Source organism: Saccoglossus kowalevskii, chromosome 9 (assembly GCF_978046115.1).
Source record: "Saccoglossus kowalevskii chromosome 9, keSacKowa6.1, whole genome shotgun sequence".
In the NCBI taxonomy this organism is placed as follows: domain Eukaryota; kingdom Metazoa; phylum Hemichordata; class Enteropneusta; family Harrimaniidae; genus Saccoglossus; species Saccoglossus kowalevskii.
In genome coordinates this window covers 32,730,888-32,747,457 of record NC_140649.1, presented here as the reverse complement: position 1 = coordinate 32,747,457, position 16,570 = coordinate 32,730,888, and positions in this window count along the sequence as shown.

The following is a 16,570-nucleotide window of genomic DNA, read 5'->3' as shown; positions in this document are numbered from 1 at the left end:
TCACCCAACCTCAGTTCAATCTGATTATATTGGAAGTTAGTCTGCACGCAAGAAACGACGTCGTCGCCGTCGTTGTATTCATTGAATGCAAATCTTATAAACGCTTAGAGCATGGTGCCGTGAAATGACGTGTTTTTGTCTGGTTTGCAAATGGAACCTGTTTCCTGGCCATTAACGATGGTTTTAATGGTTTTCAGTACATGAAAATATATCACTTGAGTTCAAAGATTAATGTAATAAATATCAGGAATGTAGTTTGCCAATTCCGTTCAGCCGTCTAATCACTGACTCGCTGTAATATCCACAAGCTTTCATGATTATGTTATGTCACGTCGCCGCTGGTAACGCATATTTTACAAAAGGAGTAATACTGTATAACGCATGGTATTGAAATATTGTATTACCTAGCACACTTCTGAAATGTATTTATGCACACTGTGACAAGTACTGAATATTTCCTCTAAGCGTACACCCCCAGTACCACCAAACATCCCAATACGTGTACCCAAAAGCAAAATAAATCAACGATTACGCGCATGCGCGTGACATATCATAACGAAAAGTATACTGTTTTTTCACCTGTCATTCCGTCCGGACTTATTTCTGATTTAAATGTTATATTTAGCGTCATATGCGTTCCACTGCATTGCGATTTTTCAACTGACAATCGCCAGTAATGTTAATGCCATTGTCGTTTCTTGTGGGTAATTAATATCGTATCATCTTCAAACTTTGATATAATTTTAATCAGTATGAAATGGTATCGGTGGTATCATCAAGTTTAATTTAGATGTGACTAGCATCATTTCGATATATATCCTCGATCAGATAATCACCGATGTGACACTCTAGTTTGTATCCATCTTTTATTCTTATTTAATAATTACATTCTCAACGAGAACGATTGAGATAGTTACGCTATGTTGACTACAGTAAATCGGTCTAATCAGTAATCTAAATCAGTATAAAACACGTAAATGATTAACAAATGCCGCAGTGCATCGGGTAAACCCTTTGTACATGACATGCACGTGTGCCACTAAGCATTGGACTCAAGTAGATATTCGGGTATTTTGTGTAGTTGAATCTCTGAGCTTTGATTGCATGTAGACCCCACTTCAGTTCTACTTGCATTGCTCATCTCTGCCGGAATTCCTTCAGATGGAACAACATTGACGTAACGTTGTAATTATGCTTTACAGGGACCGTAGTTTTGTTGAGTGTTCATTATGGTACAAAGATTCCTCGCGAACCTCGTCACTTTGTTTAACAATGCCACGCAAGTGTCAAATCGACATAATCTGAAATAAATCTATTTTATATCAATGAACCTTAATTTTTCTCTGGAACCCGATACTGTGCGCGCTCTCTGTTCTATCCACCACAAATCACCGTCTCTGGTACATCTGGTATTTGGTGCAACTAAAATTGCTCGCTTAGAAAAAGTGCCCAGTGTATTGATTAATAAATACGAATATATTTCTCATTAAATATAATCACTGAAAGACATGATTTTAAAACACTTTCCATATCTAAATTCAATATTTCTGTTATATTCATAATCAAGTATGTATTGTACGCTTAATGATATTTTGCATGTTTATGTTTCAATGTTCAACGTTGCGTGTCGTGCCAGTGTACTTTTGACGCCATAGGTATATCATAGCATTGACGAATTGCCATATTAGGCGATGATTCAAATTAGCCTGTGTGCCGCCATCGAATGTAGAATGCCTACGAATCCAGTACGACACCAGTATCTACTTCAAAGTTTGTGTTGACATTCAAACTCCGTATATTACGTAGCATGAAACAATGTGCAACCATGCAGGACGTGACACATTAAACCACTTGTAATACAGCAGTAATAAAAAAAAGTTCTTGTTTATATTATTATATTTTAATCTCCAAGGAGTGTGATAATTGTCTTTTTAATACATCACTATGAAATCAGTAGTGTATATCCATTGAATAATGCTGTCCACGGCAATCTTTTGTGCAGTAAAAAGAATATTTGAATGAAAACGTTTCAGTGTAGTATTTTGATGCTGTATAACTGCATGAACTATCGCGTGTTCTGCTCGAGTGGGCAGCGAGGATCGTGCATGTCAGCACGTTTCTTGTGTGATAATTAATTTTATTTGTAAACTAATAGTTAAATCATCTAAAAAAGACAGGATTGTTGCTAATGCATATGAAAACACGTGTAATTTTAAACATAATTAACGATTAATATAAAGTATGAAATGTTTAGTTTAAAAAAACTACTATAGTTGTCTTTTCTTCACTGTACGCGTATTCCTGAGGTTTCGCCAGGGACCGAAAAAAACAAACAATTCTCTTCTCGTTCATGTAATCGGAAACCAAGTGACACTTTGAAACTCTAGTCATGTATACATTGCTGATACTGCCTCCAGATATCATACAATTGTATTGCACATATGATTGTTTATGGAATGTTTTATGGCTGCCTCTCCTGAGATGACGAGTTCTCCTTAAGTCGTAGTCGTTATCTCTGTTGTTTAATGCTATTGCATTCAATATTTCAAGTACCGTGTTCTGCATATTTGGGTCAGGGACCAATATCAACGTGAGAAAGCAATTAGATGCACTTTTAGTAATCGCCCCTGCAGAAAAGCGATATTCGGCACCGCACCAAAGCGCATATTTGCCGACACAAAGTTGAAGTGCCCGCCATTCATTCTTTTATTCTCCCATACATTTAAAAGTGTGTAGTTGCTGATATTTGAGGCGTTTCCCCCCCCCCCGAACCTTCAGTGTGCCCCCAGTGCACTGCATATATGGCATATTGTTATCAATGTTGGATGTAAATACGGTTTAGACAAAGACGGTAATGAATCCGGCTTTAAAGAATAATATTACCCTGTGCATATATACTGGCCACAGGGCTACCGAAAGTCTTCAGCTTTTAATAACATATTAGTTTTAGTCGGTGTCTTGCTTTGATTTTCCCCTACGTTTTTGCATTAGAAAAGATGAATGATAGCAAACCCACAGTCATTGTTCCCGGTCGAGCATGGCCATATACAAATTTAATTAATTGGATGTAAATCTCGTGACCACATTTTGGACATAAAATTACACAAAAATACGTCTGAAGAACTTCAATCACTTCGTGATGACGTAGTTTTTTTTTTTATTTATTTTAATGCCCGACATGTGGTAAAAGAACTGATTGTGTACCGATTTAAAAGGTATATCCATATAACTGCTGGCAAGGTCAATGTAAGTGAATCAATTCTTCAAATTACTGCTTTTGGTTTCAACTTTTTAATTCGATCGGTCCGTAATTCAACTGGAAGGAAAGTACATATGTACACACAAGCATGTAGCCTATGCCGTAAGACTGACGAACGGAAACCAACAGATATACTAAATTCAAAACAATCTACACGCACATTTTTGACCGAAATGAAAAATGAAAAATGTGAGACCGCTTCAAAAATGAGTTCGCATCACGAAAAATATAATATGCAAATATGTTTGATAAGCAAATATGGCACGATTAAAAGGACGATGTTCGTCATAAGTTTGTTATGTCAATTTCGCTGTTTATTCACTAACGATTGGAACGCATACACACGATTGCGAACGTGAAGACACCACCTTTTAGCGTGTTTATTATGAAACTGCGAAGAGTCAGGGGTGCAAAGTTTTAGAAAAAAATACGAAACAAAAATTGAATCAAAGAGGAGAGCAGTAGGTATGTCGGTGCTAATTACAAGGGAACGCCCATCTCTGCTAAAATACATTAATATAAGAGGGTATATACTACATGACAACATGGACTACTTGTATATCGCCACACACTCTCGTTATTTCCTGAATATTTCCTATTGTGCCATCATAAACTTATTCATTTTCTGTCACATGCTTGAAACTAGTGTTCTGTGATAATTCTTTCCACAAATTCAAATCTCCAAGTCACGTGTTCGCTTGTGTTGAAGACACTTCATGTCTTAAAATGATGGGGTATGAAGATATCAGGTTCTTCTAGCACATTTGTATTTGTAAGCTTATACTGATGTATATATCCTTTTACATAGCACATTGTTGTATTTGTCTCAATAATTTATTATTTGAGTGATATGTAGTAGATGACACATTCCTAAAATATTAATATGTGACATGTTTCCAATGTTATATTCCTATTTCTCCTTCTAATGTTGTTATGTCACTACCAAACACATTAAATAATATCAAGACTAAATTAAATTAAATTAAATTGATGATTCAACAGTTTATCGTAACATACCCCTAATCAAAAGTGAAAACAAGACAAACAGGTGATGATATGCTCAAGTAACATGTGCTCGATAAGTGTTGGTTTGGGAATTCAAACAAACTCGGGGTCGATGAATGTAATGCTTGAGAAATACGGATCGATAAGGATAGATAGTAAACATACACATATGTATATATGCAGCATGACCATAAGGATATGTACCTGGGGGTTATGGATGCTGAAACATCATTTATAACCTAACGGGTCATCCATAATGCTGTTAATACCGCGCAAGTACAAATACGCTATGTGTGTCTTAGTCCACTTTACAGAAAAACATATGTTTTCATTTTTTTGAACGATTTATGGCTGATTACAACATAGGAAGAAATTGTCTTATTATATTACGAGTATTTGTATTTAAATTAATAGTTAATAGTGAGTAGCGGAGTAACACAAAGTGTCATGGTGGTTGGGTTTGCTGAACTAGTATATGAATTTCTTTAATGAGCAAAATTGAATATCACTTGCTTTTCACCTCATAAATCGTGTATAATACACATTGCTTTAATATTATGCGGGATACCTGGTGCATTTATTTAGGTGTCTGCACACATTGTACACAATTTACATATTTAATGAGTTTGTCAAATAGTGTGTGATTCTACATTAAATCCACTCTCTTCAAAGGCCATATATGTACTACTGACTTCGTAATGACGTAGTTTTTTTTTATTTATTTTAATGCCCGACATGTGGTAAAAGAACTGATTGTGTACCGATTTAAAAGGTATATCCATATAACTGCTGGCAAGGTCAATGTAAGTGAATCAATTCTTCAAATTACTGCTTTTGGTTTCAACTTTTTAATTCGGTCGGTCCGTAATTCAACTGGAAGGAAAGTACATACGTACACACAAGCATGTAGCCTATGCCGTAAGACTGACGAACGAAAACCAACATGTATACTAAATTCAAAACAATCTACACGCACATTTTTGACCGAAATGAAAAATGAAAAATGTGATACCGCTTCAAAAATGAGTTCGCATCACGAAAAATATAATATGCAAATATGTTTGATAAGCAAATATGGCACGATTAAAAGGACGATGTTCGTCATAAGTTTGTTATGTCAATTTCGCTGTTTATTCACTAATGATTGAAACGCATACACACGATTGCGAACGTGAAGACACCACCTTTTAGCGTGTTTATTTTGAAATTGCGAAGAGTCAGGGGTGCAAAGCTTTAGAAAAAAATACGAAACAAAAATTGAATCAAAGAGGAGAGCAGTAGGTATGTCGGTGCTAATTACAAGGGAACGCCTATCTCTGCTAAAATACATTAATATAAGAGGGTATATACTACATGACAACATGGACTACTTGTATATCGCCACACACTCTCGTTATTTCCCGAATATTTCCTATTGTGCCATCATAAACTTATTCATTTTCTGTCACATGCTTGAAACTAGTGTTCTGTGATAATTCTTTCCACAAATTCAAATCTCCAAGTCACGTGTTCGCTTGTGTTGAAGACACTTCATGTCTTAAAATGATGGGGTATGAAGATATCAGGTTCTTCTAGCACATTTGTATTTGTAAGCTTATACTGATGAATATATCCTTTTACATAGCACATTGTTGTATTTGTCTCAATAATTTATTATTTGAGTGATATGTAGTAGATGACACATTCCTAAAATATTAATATGTGACATGTTTCCAATGTTATATTCCTATTTCTCCTTCTAATGTTGTTATGTCACTACCAAACACATTAAATAATATCAAGACTAAATTAAATTAAATTAATTTGATGATTCAACAGTTTATCGTAACATACCCCTAATCAAAAGTGAAAACAAGACAAGCAGGTGATGATATGCTCAAGTAACATGTGCTCGATAAGTGTTGGTTTGGAAAATTCAAACAAACTCGGGGTCGATGAATGTAATGCTTGAGAAATACGGATCGATAAGGATAGATAGTAAACATACACATATGTATATATGCAGCATGACCATAAGGATATGTACCTGGGGGTTATGGATGCTGAAACATCATTTATAACCTAACGGGTCATCCATAATGATGTTAATACCGTGCAAGTACATATACGCTATGTGTGTCTTAGTCCACTTTACAGAAAAACATATGTTTTCATTTTTTTGAACGATTTATGGCTGATTACAACATAGGAAGAAATTGTCTTATTATATTTCGAGTATTTGTATTTAAATTAATAGTTAATAGTGAGTAGCGGAGTAACACAAAGTGTCATGGTGGTTGGGTTTGCTGAACTAGTATATGAATTTCTTTAATGAGCAAAATTGAATTTCACTTGCTTTCCACCTCATAAATCGTGTATAATACACATTGCTTTAATATTATGCGGGATACCTGGTGCATTTATTTAGGTGTCTGCACACATTGTACACAATTTACATATTTAATGAGTTTGTCAAATAGTGTGTGATTCTACATTAAATCCACTCTCTTCAAAGGCCATATATGTACTACTGAAAAGTGTGTGGGGGCGTATGTGTGTGTGTTTGGGGGCGTTGTTATTGTCACCTAACATGGGTTAAGTCATAGTAATAACAAAAGTAAACATAACTATATAATACCTACCCGGATAACGTTTTTTTTTTCTTGAAAACCATTATAATATAAAAGAAATACATCTTGTACATCATGCTGTACTCGTCACAGACAGAACTTCGTTGTAAATAATTAATGACTCATGAGACTTTAATTTAATAGAAGAATGATTCTTATGAGTGCTTTTTATGTTAATATATATATATATAATATATATATATATATTAATATAATTGCTACTGCCGAACCATTAATCATTATTACATGGTGTGGTAAATTGTGAAAAGTCATGCGTATCGAAACATTCTAAAATTATCATTCGCAGAATGGAAGAAAATGTGAGAAAGTAGGCGGTTGGTTTTGTAATATACAAATAATTTATATATGATATAGGTGATAAGAGAAAGATAAACAGTACTACATTAGCACAATTTGACACCTCTCGTGTTAAAAGCAATAAATACTTTACATTACGTATCATATATTATTATACTTGTCACCGTAACGCCATAAGTTACAGCGTGCCGTACTTTTGCGGTATTTTACGGGGTATTTTCATTCTACTATATTCGGAAATTAGGCGTGTGAGCGTTCTCTAATAATAAAAACAAACATGGCTGCTACCAGGAATTGACCGGACTAAACTTTTTGGATTTCGGCATTCCAATGATGTATCATTAGGAGTAAAATATATAACATTAAGGTTATTACGAGGATACTCAAACAGTACGCTGTCGCATCGACCTCCGCTGCACGTCGGTCGATACTACCGGTGTACTGACTTCGTGCATACTTTTCGGTATTCTCGTAAAAACCCGTAATATTATATTATATGTATTTATATTCACACTAGATATTTATGTATAGCCTGAAATTCATATATTGGAAATCCTTGTAGATTCGTTCATTACATATTGCTGTTTTACCTTCGCAGGAACATTAATTCTATACCGTGAATTGAATTTTCCAATTGAAGTGCGATATTTTGTTTTTAAGTCTATGTACACCCGGCACCCTGGGGAATTGAAGAGCTTTCGGGAATATAATGAAAATATGTCATTCTGTGAACTGAACCGAATATTTCAGGTTTGGTCATACAACTATATCTCAGTGCGATCTAATAACTATTATAAAACATCAATTTATTATTTCGATAACTGTATTTGATAAAAAAATGTATATGAGAGGTAAATTGTTCTGGAGTTGAACTGTTAAATACTGATCAACATTATTTGCAAACTATTAAAGTTATGTTTTGCATGTCCTTGACTAGTGTTCAAGTACAATCTGTGCGTTGTTATTCAAGTCAACGCTGTTTGAGTAGCAAAAATGTAGATTACCAGGAATTGTTCAATTAGACACCATTTACGTGCTTTACATATATAACGAGCCATGGCTGGTCATGATTCATTTCAGTGTTGCAATGTAATCATTCACGGCGTCATTGTTTGTTGTCACGTCTGCCTCAGTTGAAACAGATCAGTTTTGTAATCACCGTATTTCTCCAGTAGGTTATTGAATTGTTATTAATGACGAAAACATTTGATTAAACGTGTCGCCGACAACGTTCGAAAAACCATTATAATCGTGGCGCGATTTAATCCCACATGCGCACTTAATCGAATAGACTTATGTATGTAGTTGTTAATCATGTTTTAAAAGTGACGTATGTGCACTAATATTAAACGGTTTGATACCATGACCTATTACGTAAGTACCACATACTACTCACATTTCAAACAAAAAGTTTTGCAAATTTGTGGAACAAGTCTCAACAATCTATAAATGAACGTATGGCGACGATGTGATCTGACTCATGTCGCTACATCGCTCGAAGCATGCGCGAAAACCGTGGTTATAAAAATAGGATACGTGATGCCAAAGTCATGGTACAAATAAATAACATTTCAAGCAAACAAATACATGCGTACAAATGTCGCTATGATACCGAGAACGCACATGGTATGTAATCTTTAAGTCAGACATATTTACCAGTGTTACTAGTGTTATGTGGCAACCTCGGAAATACAGAGACAGTGATTCCCGAGCAGTGGTAATATGCATATAGTTCATATTACATTATACGGAGTAAGAGGAAATTAAACGTATAAGTAAATTTAACTATACAAACGAAAATCACGCAGTAAATTCTCAACAACAACCTTGTGATTATGTCATAAAAATTAGAAGAGCTCATTCACTCAAATGATGACGAGGTATATTGAATTTTTTTAGGTAATTCTAAAATTCAGATGATGATTTTTATGTTTCTGCCAGAAGTTGTTGTTCTGTGAACGTAGGTAATATATTGTTTTTAATTATTCACAGTACATATACCCTAATAGTATACAATCTTCATTGCAGTGGGTAGCCGTGAGAGACTTAGTGCGACTTGCTTTAGTTTGCTATCATAAAAACTTTCACCACGTGGCTTTATTTCATGATGCTACACACACAATCTAGATAAAATGGAATGGTCACAAAATTAGTTTTTTGTCAAACACCTATTCAAATACATGGTCGCGAAATAGTCGTTTTTTCCTTTTTGTTATGTGTCAAAATCAACAAATTATTTTGAAATTTAGAAAAAAGTGACAATTTTGTCTCTATTTTTCTATTGGATCGAATGCCCGTGAACGACAGTGTATGTGTATTCAAAGTGTATCAAATACACGGCAACGCTGATAATATAATTACTGAAGTGACACCGTACTACGTGCGTGACTAAAGCCGACATACATGAAAGCAATATGCCTAGCTAGGCCACTAAGTGGGTGTAGGCAATTCAATGCCGCATTTCTGGCACTTTTTACAAAATAAACGTCGTGAACAAAATGTTACTTAAGATCCGACGCAAGACCTGTTCATATATAAATTTGGTCAGAAATCAAGAAAATTTAAAGAAATCCCTACAAATTTGAAAGATGTTGCACATTCACTTTCGCGGGAAATATGTGACATTCAAATTATGTAAGTTGATTTTATTCAATACTAACACTGTAATACACGACAACCCATTATAAAGACACACAGCATGACCAGATAGTGTGAGCCCGCCCCTAACCTCACCCTGCTTCAAAGAATGGGTGCAGAAGGTGCAGAAATAACAATCGTACTGGTATGTGACATTTAAAAAAGACCGTACACCAATTTACCCACAAGTGGAATAACATGCCAAACCGTAAATAAACAATGTATTTTACACGCGTTGTATACGTCGCTATGAGTCCCATATCGAACAAGACGCGGCGCGACGACTGCCGCCCTTTAATAGTACATCATCCTACAAATCGCGACCCCCTAGTGACGGAGCGCTACTGTGACGTAAAAATGACGCATATACAAAAAATCTACCACTAAGTTTGATTGGGTAGTGAATCTAGTCATCTAGAACTTAGTAACGGTATGTTCGTTGATGGACGACAACAGATCAAAATGATAACGTCGCTTTGAACGGCTCCCGTGTCACCATCTGATTTACGTCATAAAAGCTAAAGGTCACTAGAGGGCGCGATATATAGGGTAGTTGTATTGGGGTCACATTGGGAAAATGCAAGTCCCTGGACACAAACACAATTTTTAATGTTTAATCAACATCAGTATAAAAAAAAATCCCAATAAAAGCAAGTGTACGTTTTTAAATTCGATATAATTCATCTCCGCCACTTTATCTTTTGATCTAAGTTACAATTACATATAGAAACATATAAACTCAACTACGGCAAATGCGTCTTGATATCGTAAACATACGCGCTTCCTTACGCCATGACGTACTACCTAATTAAGGGCAGCTTGAAATAGCATGTAGTGAATGCGTTCATACAGTGGCTAGATGGTCATTCGCAATTTCAATCTCTGGCGTCACAAATTGATTTACAGTGTACTTCATGACTGTATTTAAAAAAAAGTTAACTCAGTGCTCTGATATATATTCAGGATATCCACACATTCAAATAGAAACATTTTTCTTTGAATTACAATATTACTATTCAGTGTAACTGTGTTCTTTTAAAGGACCATGTCAAAAGTAGTAAAGCTTGGCGATTTTCCTGATCACGAATTACTTTATATGTTCAGAAGATTGTTATGTTATATCACTGTATTTTATAGTGTGTCTCAAGCGGTAATTTAGTTTTCAGGGTATTTATTGCTATGAACCGCTGCTCATAACTTTTAAGACTGTACTAAATCGTGTTTACATTAACGGAGTGAATGTTTTTTTTTTTTGGCATACTTAGTTAACCGAAAATTAGATACATATATATTAATTAGTATTAGATTTGATACAGGTGACATATCTCTGACCAAGGAATATCTGGAATTTGTGATTTGTTTATGGTTGTGTGAATGTCCGACGAAAAACTAACATTTTTAAAATTACAAACCTCAGTTGTAGGTTATCAGTCTCATTGTCAATTCGAAAGAACAGTATATAACGCGTCATGTTATGAAGTTGATTTTTTATTTTAATTGTTTTCAAATTTGTACTAGCTCTCAGTGTCCATCTAATACATTGGATCATTAGTATTAATAATGTATTGGGGTATGTGTACGCAATCCACTAATAATTGAGGCCTTGGTTGATTAGATGTGACTGTTATTCCGTATGTATTATGCTACGTGTAAACTACCTTGTAAACTGCCAACCTTAATTGAAGACGTGACCATGTTCTGTAGTGTCAGTGTTTTGCCTTGTAGATGTGTGATTCAATTGTTCAATGTTATTAAACTTGGAAATTAGTTTTTGTAAGGTAAGTATCAATTGCGTATAACGATATTTTAACTTGGATCATGTCGGTGTAGATACATGTGTGTAATATCAGAAGTTAGGATAAATGAGGGATACTGTAACCATTGATATTTGAGACATAGTAGGTTATATGGCATCATACACTATATATCTTACATATGCCCTGGGTACTTATATGTACATACCTGCCAGGCATTGTACATTGTTATCAAATGTGCACTTTGATTTTCGCCGGTTTACGACTGTGGTGAATGTCCTACTGCGAATGCCTGAAAGCGTATATTCTAGACCAACATTTCCGTCATACAAAATGCAAGAAAGTCACGTATGATATACAAAAGGATATATAGAATACGAATCTGATTAATTCTCACGATTTAACAAAAGAATACAAACAGCGACATATTAACATTAACTACATATATGTTTTATGTGCACCAGACATTTCCTAGTTTGTTTCATTACGGCGCCAGGGGATGTCGATGAAACGCTACGTTGGGTCTCAATGATGTGCGCATGGCAGCATGACACAATAACTGTGAAGCATTGTTACAAATTTGTGGTGGACAAAGTCGGAGTTTGAGTTTAGCTACACTATTGAAACATGCAACAAAGACCGATTGATACAACATAATCCTCACCACTTATAGCGAAATCATTTTCTATGGCAGACTGAAAAGTGATAAAAACAATATCACAATGTACTCTACTAACACATGTAATCAGACGGCACTGGCGCCATATGGACTATGACACATTCAACAATTCCATCTCATTCCAATTTGTGTAGCCAGGGATTGATTGAATGGGTTTCCGATATTGAAATCACATTTGTTTGCTTTCTATGCACATTGTTAAATTATGTATGTTCAATCAGCAGCCTAGCATCACGCCATTACCAGAAGGATGTGCCAAATCTTTGTTTTCAAGCTATGAACATGTCTAGTTTGGTATTATTATACTGTTCGGCCATGCCATGAAAAAGGTTACATTAATATTTAAGTCTTTGTTAAGCACGCATTGCTATACATACACGGTGATCGAAGTGACTTATATAGTAAGATAGAAGTAGGCTTGAATTATCATAGTTTAAGTTTCCAGAAATAAAGGCAACCAATTTTACCGTAGCATCTCTGTGAAAAATAAAGTGATTGTAGTTCAGGATATCTACGACGCTGTTTTATTTTGTTTGGTTATTTATTTACATAACTAACGTTGTGGTTAATCTTAAATCTGTATAAAACATACTGTTTCATTCTTCAATATATATTTTTAAATGCCAGAATGATATTAACATCAGACAGATGGTTCAAATGATATATATCTCAGAAGTGCCTACCATGTAGTGGTTCGGATAAGTGTGCTAATAGTAATTAAGTTTATGGAGCTAGATATATATACTAAACAACAATCATAAAGGTTGGATAAACTCACCTTTCTCATTTATATATGTTATACTGAAACGGCCACTCGTTTCAGTTTTTATTTTACTTTTGCTGATTTTCATCACATTGTTACTAAACAAATGGTTGACTATAGATTGAAATAAAGTGTAATAGCCATACATAAAACAGGTTATACATTCATTTTGTATAAGGATAACCTGACTCATAAATCCAAAGCATTTCACAAAAGCTATGATAATCACATGAAGGATGGTTGGCAGCAGAATAGCGTAATTCCGATTGAGGTTAATTGTGCCGAATGACGCCCTAGGTGGTAGACGCATATCCAGCGTTTAAAGTTCAGCCTCTGTTGTAAAACAAAATGCAAATTTAATGGTATGACTTTCAGTCAAAGCCGTTTCAACCCGTTTCAAGGCAAACTCACAGTCCATGGGTTCATGCATATGATGATATACTCACACGATACACAGTACGTACTTTTTAAATTTGTTCCAGGTGAGTTACTTTCCTTCAAACGAATTCAAAGCTCGAACAATGGAATGAATTGTGCTTCATCAGCTTATTTTGTGTCGAATCATACAAGAGAATATACCAAGCAAATGTTAAATTCATAACATTTGTAAGAAACACACTTTTCAATAGTCTCCTGCAGAGAACATCTCACTGTAACTAACCATATATCTATATATATTTTCTGTTTTTAATGCAATGTAGTATGTTTATTGTGCTGTTTTCCCGGGAAGTGTAATTTCACAATTCAATATTTGTTATATATATATTTTTTACTGGTGTGTGTGTGTGCGTGATGTAGACAATTAAAAACACTATCACGTCTCCAGAGAGTATATTGTGATGTATCAACGGCTGGGTAAACAATCGACACATTCGTATTATTAACGGTCTCTACATCTGAAAGGCAATACAAGTAATGAGATAAAATAATGGACTTTTCAAACGAGTAAATAACACACGTACGCCTTCTGTAATGAAATCTACCAAAAGACTCTCCACATGTTTTAACGTTTATCTCGTGCCCCACGTTAATACATTGCTGTCTAGAATGGGTTATTGTACGGTGTACCTTCAATCATATTTCTTGACACTGACAACATGGCTGTAAACTCTTATATGATGCTATCTTTAACAATACTTGTACCAATAAATTTGTTAAATATGTTATTGACGTAATATTTCGGGTATGTTTTGTCATGTGAAATGAGAATGTTAAATTTAGCAATGAAAGGTACTACTAATCGTTAGGAAATGTAATCACAAGCATCACGGGGTAGCTAACATGGAAATATCTTTTTTCATCCGTCAAAATGACACGTGCTTATTTGTGTCATAGTGTTGTTAACGGAGTCTAGCATTTTGTTTGAAAAAATGTATTTCACTCTAACCAAATGGCAAATTATTCAGTTTTATTTGCATAACAGAAAATAATGTTCTCATGATTTATAAATGATGATGAAAACTGGCAACGCTTTGGCAACACGTAATAGTAATTGTAGTCGACCTGGTGCACAATAATACTTCATGTGTGAATTCATTGTTCATATCAACTGGTGTGCAATATGTTTGTCAACTAAATAAATAAGCTTTAGTTTGTTCATTATACAACAAACAATGACATATTTGCCAACAAAATATTCTTGCTCAACACTCGAGTTTTAACTTCCGATTATTAACTCAGAAAGTAGAAATAACGGTGTCCTACAAATCACATTCATCACCTGATTATTCTGGTTCCAAGGAATCCCGCTACCAGTATATTATATAATCGTAAGATTCCTTAACGGTATGAATATAACAGCTATCACATACATTTTTAGAACCCTCGAGAAAGAAGATTCATTGTGATTTAATCATGGTTCCACAGAGAGTTCTTATCGTTGTAAGCACAGTAAAGTTTATAAGATGAATACTGTAAGTCTTATTCGTCAGTAGGATCGTAAAACTAATATGCTCATATTTTCATGAAGTGTTTAGATGGGGATTAAATAGTCGATTACATGTTGAATGAAATGTGGTCCCTGTTGTGAAATAATTTGAACGGCTCGCTCTTGGAGTATTCTGTCATAGATACAGAATTTCCTGAAGGAATTTTCACTGTTGACAGTTGGGCCATTGTAAGGATACGTACGTTACCGAGGTTAACGCTGTCGGAATACCTTCTAGTATTACGTATGAGGGTTATATAAGAAGTACTACAATGCGATATTCTTTGCATGTGCATCACAATTGACGATTCTTTCTCCCTTGTGAATAATACAAATAACGCATGCGAATAAATTAATACTTCAATATGGTTCCATGCATAGTAAAATGTTATGTTCGAAAATAAATAAATCTAAATTAATACACAAAGCAGTTTTAATCAATCAAACGATATTCGGTAACCATGATCAGCCAACTACGTCGAATTGTTTTTTATTTGAAATATATCACAGTTACGACAAGAAAACCCTCCTACACGATTAAAGCCATTTTCAGTAGCTTTTGAAAATTAAATAGAAAATCTTACTTTGTAAAAATAAATGAAGTGAGAGAGTGATTATAATTTATGGTGCATGTATGAGGGATAATTATACATACAACATAATAGCGAAAGGAAGTTATAATGCATTATGAGTAAGTATGGATGTGACAGATCTATATGACGAGTAATTAAAGAAGCACTGACGTATATACAGTCGCTGTCGAATTTAATACATATATTTACAATTTTATCATTTGAATAGAACACACTAACTTGTAACATCAAGTTATTGCAATACAATTTAAATATGAAATTACCCATTATATTGTATCCCATTTTCTGTAATGTAATGTCCAACTACAACATATTCGTGCAATGATCTTTCAGTGTTCCCATGAAATCTACATGTTAAATGTTTTAAAAAACAGAACGAATTACGAATTGTAATGAACAGCCTGGCGTGGTTTACGCTGGAGATGCACTGTAACGTTAACTGAGAACATGTACAAAACTGCATATGCGTTTCACAACAAACGCGATAGTTATTCATAGATACAGTTTCAAATTAGTGTGACGAGCAATGTCAAAACTGAATACTGGAACGTCGCAAACAATGTATTTCTGATGCTATTATCCAAAGCAATCTAATGGTCTAAAACCATGTGTATAAAAAGAACCTTTTACACAGACGAAAACTGTCACAATAGAACTGCCACTTGCAATAGAATGTGAGAAAACTCGATTAAATGATGGATTTGATAAACTACTTCCGTATAGGCAAACAGTTATTGTGGTCATTAACAAAACTGTATGGCATATATTGTCACTTAGCATGTAAGCAGTACGAACCTAAATCATCTGTCTACACAACCCCGTACATATTACGTATATTATTACATTGGTTACAGTCTATGACATCATGCATTGGTTGTGCGTTGTTTGTTGCCCATGAAATATAACATTAGATTCATTTATAAACTTACTTACCATGGCTTTAAATTGCTGGAAAGAAATGACGATACGTAAATCTGTATTAAAATGTCATGTTTGCCTTGAAAATTATAATTGTTCATCAATATT